The following is a 5,558-nucleotide window of genomic DNA, read 5'->3' as shown; positions in this document are numbered from 1 at the left end:
AATTGGGCATTTACAACCCTAATACAACACTCCAATTGAAGGTGTTAGGTGCACTCGAGTAGTGACTCTATATAGCAAGATAATAGGGCATTTATAACCCTAATACAACACTCCAATTGAAGGTGTTTGGGACACTCTAATAGTGTTTGTATATAACAAGATAATATGACATTTGCAACGCTAAAACAACACTCCAATTGAAGGAGTTTGGAGCACTCTAGTAGTGTCTCTTTATAACAAGATAATAGGGTATTTACAGCCCTAATACCATACTCCAATTGAAGGTGTTCGGAGCACTCCAGTAGTGACTCTATACAGCAAGACAATAGAGAATTTACAACCCTAATACAATACTCCAATTGAAGGAGTTTGGAGCCCTCTAGTAGTGACTCTATACAACGAAATAATAGAGCATTTACAACTCTAATACAACACTCCAATTGAAGGTGTTTGGAGCACTCTAGTAGTGTCTCATGATAGCAAGATAATAGCGCATTTACATCCCTAATACAACACACCAATTGAAAGTGTTTGGAACACAACAGTAGGGTCTCTATATAGCAAGATAATAGGGCATTTACAACCTTAATACAATACTCCAATTGTAGGTGTTTGGAGCACTCGAGTAGTGACTCTATATAACAAGATAATAGGGCATTTACAACCCGAATACAATACTCTAATTGAAGGAGTTTGGAGCACTCCAGTTGTGTCTCTAGATGGCAAGATATTTTTTTTTGAAAAAACTGATAGCAGCTATCAGCTACTCTAGATGGCAAGATAATAGAGCATTTACAACCCTAATATAACACTCCAATTGAAGGTGTTTGGAGCACTTTAGTAGTGTCTCTATATGGCTAGATAATAGGACATTTACAACCCGAATACAATACTCCAATTGAAGGAGTTTGGAGCACTATAGTTGTGTCTCTAGATGGCAAGATAATAAAGCATTTACAACCCTAATACAACACTCCAATTGAAGGTGTTTGGAGCACTCTAGAAGGTGTTTGGAGCATTTACAACCCTAATACAACACTCCAACGGTGACTTCTGATTTTACTGTTTTGTTAAGCCACCGTTGGATCAGGGATTTTGAAAGTGGCTTAATAAATAGTAAAAAAATTCAGAAAAATGTAAAATTTGGTTTCCAAGCACAATTTAATATGGAGAACAACTTGAACGTTTCGGATCAACGTTTTGAACTTTAAAAATTAAAAAACGAATTGGTAGCACCAAAGCTCAGGAACTACCACTTTGATCTTAGCCAACCTCTATATATATATATATATATATATAGTAAGGCTACACTACTGCGCGCATTAAATGGGCTATTTTAATTCACGTTTATGACCCTCTGATCTGTTTCAAAAATAGTGCTGATCTGATTAAAAAGGACGGAACTGGACATCTCCATTTGAACTCCCTTTGCATATCCTACCTAATTAATATGAAATAGAGATCTCCAATTAAACCCCAGACCTCCCTCCCACTGTTTCTCCTTCTCTCTCACGCAAAAAAGAAATGAGCAGCGCCTAGGATTTAGTTGCGATCAGCGCCTCTCTCAATTGCTCTACCCTCTCTCGCTCAGTCGCTTCTCTCTCTAAGTCGCCATCCCCTCTCTCAGTCGCGAAGTCTCTTGCTAGGTGCTCTCTCTCTCAGTCACAGGTACTCTCTCTCTCTTTTTTTTTGAAAACTTAGTAGTAGCTACCAAGGTTCATGAGGGGGAATCGAACTCTCGACCTTTGGGTATAACAACTCTAGGACATTTTCCTAGCCAATTGTGCTACCTCCCCTTTCTCAGGTACTCTCTCTCTCTCTCTCTCTCTCTCTCTCTCTCTCTCTCTCTTTATGTACTGGTTTTTTTTTATTCCAATTTTTTTTTTGTTTAGAAGGTTTAGTAAAAGGCTTTCTCTAGTCACTGGTACTAGTTAGTACAAGTTAGTACCAGTATGTAATTTCTTTACCTATCTTTCAATATTATAGCATAACTGGTACAGGTCTGAAAGACCCCTGGTTATTCAGGAATACCATGTTTTGGTACCAGTATTAGGAAATTGTAATTGTTACCTTAAGTGTGGCAATGAAGTGTTGATGAGCAACAAATCTGTTCTGGAGACATCAAACAGAACATGAAGAATAGGGTGTCTATACAAATTCACAGTTTCCATATAAGGTTCATTTTAATCTTATAATTTAATGGTAATTAAAATATAAGATGGATTTTCTTGCTAATACAGAAAAAGACTTTAATACTGGTCATAGCAGGTGATCTGTCAATTAAATTGTATAACGAATCAACATGTAAATTTAGTTATTTACCTTTTGTCATTTTGTTTTGATGAAAGTTTCAATTAACACATGCATAGGCAGAAGTAAAAGTAGGGCTATCAATGGATACTATAGTTTGATAACTCGATCCAAAATTCGCTAAGATAATGGGTATGGATTCGGATTTGGATCCTCAAATTTTGAAATGGATATGGATATCCATGTGGTAAATTCTTATTGAATTCGTACTTAAATCATGTTAGTAGCTGATCTAAATCCTATCCATTGACAGCCCTAAATGAATGTCGTTTTGGACTGTAGATTCTGTATTTACCAAAGATTAGTCATCTTCATGTTTTTTGCATTTGCAAGTTATACCACCTTCATGTATTATATCTGAATGGTATCTTTCCAAACCATTTTGGTCCTTTATTTTATTTATTTATTTATATATTTTATTTTGTAATGTGCAGTTTTGTGAGTGAGCATATAGAAACTCTAGAGGAAATAGATGTGGAGTACAAGGAGGTTGCCTTGAAATCGGGAATATAGAATTGGGGGTGGGTACCGACACTGGCAAGCCTTCTTTGATGTTTAAATTACATGCAATGTAGAGAGATGTAGTAGGATGTGAATTTATTACAATACTTGTGCATGTGAATTTATAAGTAACAAAGATTGCATTATTTTGTGCATGTGTTGAGAGTTGAGACTATGTAACACTACTTGTGAATGTAACTGTGGATGTCAATTATGTTTCAATTAAAACTTTTTATTAGTCTCTCTTTCTTAATATTTTTGAATTCTTATAAATTGATCCATAGGATTTGATGATCTATAAATTACAATCCGTTTACCAATTTTATCCTTAAAATTTTGAAGAGTATATTTTTTTATGTTTAGAATATATTGGAAAGTAAGATTTTCCAATATTATAGTATCATCTGGTAGAAATTTGAAGAAATAAATGCATATTCAAGCAAATGAGAATTTCTGATTTTTAGAAATTTAGATTTTCAAATACTTAACATTATTTGAAAGAAATAACAACTCAATATATTTAACAGAATAACAACATAATTTGAAACTTTGTAACAAAATAACAGATAGTAACAATGTTGACATTTTTAACAGAAAGAAATAATGTTGAACAAAATAGAAACTCTAATTAGCAATATTTTAATTAGCAAGACAACAAGTTCACTAATTTGAATAAAACATAAAGTAATAATGTTGAACACCAAGTTCTGAACCATACATTATTAACAGTTCCAGAGAACAAGCTACTACAAAATGATACAATTTTTTTTTTGAAGAGATGCAACTGATTAATCCACACTTCAATGAAGTATCATCCCCAATTCCATTGCTTGATCATCTGAAATTGAGAAAAAATATAAATAATAATAATAAACTAATGTCAGAAAAAAAAAGTAAGGTAAAAAATAATGTATTTACAGTAATACATATACATTACAAGACATCTTCGTCATTCTTAGTAGACAAAGCACAGCAGCATTCAATAGTAGTTGGAAAATATAAACATAAAGAACAAATTTTGCCCACTAACATTCACATAATACATATGCATAGCTTAAAATGAAAAACATAACATTTCTTTCTATTAAGAACTGTTCATTCTTCTCCTGAATGTAATGCACAAATAATTAGTTTTAGTCTTTTCCGTCTCCATAGCATTCCAATTTCTGACAAGAAAGTCCAAGTCATATTGTTTCTTGCAGTGAAGACCCTATATTAAGATAAATCTTAATTGTTAACAAAATAAATATTTTTATTGTAGTAAGGGTTGAATACTTGAATCTGTAACAGTAAATTCAGAAAACAAACATCTATACGACCCTTGAAATTTTGCCAATCAGCCCCCATTTTATGATATTTTACAAACTCAAGTAAATTCCTTACAAGATTACAAGGTTTGGTGTTAAAGAGGAAAGTAACACTCTAAAAAAAAGGTTTTCTACCTGCATCAGTTCAATAGTGAAGCACTGGTACCAAATCAGAACTAGATAAAATTGCCAATCCTATACATAAAACAAAGAATTTTGGGTAGCCAGCAGAGCAAGCACGGTGATTATATTGAAGCTTAATTGATATTAAAGCCATATTGGAAGATAGAATTGGTTTGAATTGTGATTAAAAAACTACTAAGCTATTTTATGTTCTTATTGATGCAAGGGTTAACATAAGCATACATAAGCTCAAAATCAATGCCTCTCTTATTTTACTTAAGCCGTCAATCAAAACTACAAGGTATGTCAGGCTATCATGTTAAATAAACCTTCACTAAATAAAATCCAATTAGAAAATAAACTAGACAAAACGAGCAAGATAGTATCAAACAAAATCCTACTAGAACAAAGGTAAAACAAAATAACAATATAGCATGTTATAACATCTGAATTAACCACAATTGTAGAAATTTTTTGGAAACCATCGCACTTGAGAAGCATCAACAGAATCAGACCTACTCAGCATCCACCTCCTTTTTAGGACCTGCAATCAACAGACCAAATCAGATCAGTTTAGACTTCAAATCAATGCAATAATAACCCAAATTTGATAAATAAGGTCTGATAAACTGATTTAGAAGCATCGAGGTACTGTGGAGTTCCATGGGACGAGAGTCCTTGACCTAACCGACCCCACGTGCAGCATTGAGGTACTGCTTGTTCGCTTACAAAAGTATGCTACAAAGTTTCAGGTACAGCTAACTGTACCAGTTTAAAACCTTGAGTTACTCTCGATTAAGGCTGCAAGTGCACAGCCCTGCTCGTATAGTAAAATCTGGTATCGATCCTCAGGGACGGTACAATTCGAGTCTAAATTCTTACAAATCTGAGTTAGGTACTAGAAGTGTGAAAAGTTGGGTTTGGTTTGTTTATATTTCCTAATTTCGAGTGACAATTCAATTAACAGTAAATGAAAGCAATTAAAGGTTTTGGTTTTGAACAATGATAAAAGGCGTTCCCAGGGTCTCAGATTTCATCCCAAACTTTGTCTTCTCTGGACCTATCATGCGACTCGCATCATCTCTGATGCGACCTGTATGATGCGACTCGCATCATCTCTGATGCGGGTTGCATGGCCCTCGAGCAGAGCTGACATGTGTTCGTATCTAAGTTGATTTCTTGTGCGAGACTTCAACCTGTAGCCCTCACCTACTGGTATCTAACCTAAATTGATTGTCCGGTTTGCTAGAAGTATCCACAACCTTTCGATAATGGAAAGTTCACCTCTCGGCTACTATTGATCTTAGATCTACTTCA

The 5,558-nt window shown here is 34.2% G+C and overlaps 1 long non-coding RNA gene across 1 annotated transcript; it reads right to left on the bottom strand.

Moving 5' to 3' along the window:
- Positions 1-3,561: 3,561 nt before the first annotated feature.
- On the bottom strand, positions 3,562-4,962 carry LOC144563203 (uncharacterized). The gene is made up of 3 exons (XR_013514281.1): positions 4,894-4,962; positions 4,732-4,785; positions 3,562-3,649 (listed from the first exon to the last, which is right to left on the bottom strand). It is a non-coding gene; the product is annotated as an uncharacterized LOC144563203 (long non-coding RNA).
- Between the last annotated feature and the right edge of the window lie 596 nt (positions 4,963-5,558).

The sequence above is a fragment of the Carex rostrata genome, chromosome 12, assembly GCF_964058835.1.
Source record: "Carex rostrata chromosome 12, lpCarRost1.2, whole genome shotgun sequence".
Classification (NCBI taxonomy): domain Eukaryota; kingdom Viridiplantae; phylum Streptophyta; class Magnoliopsida; order Poales; family Cyperaceae; genus Carex; species Carex rostrata.
Note: the sequence above shows the minus strand (reverse complement) of the source record. Positions and strands in the feature narration are given on the sequence as shown.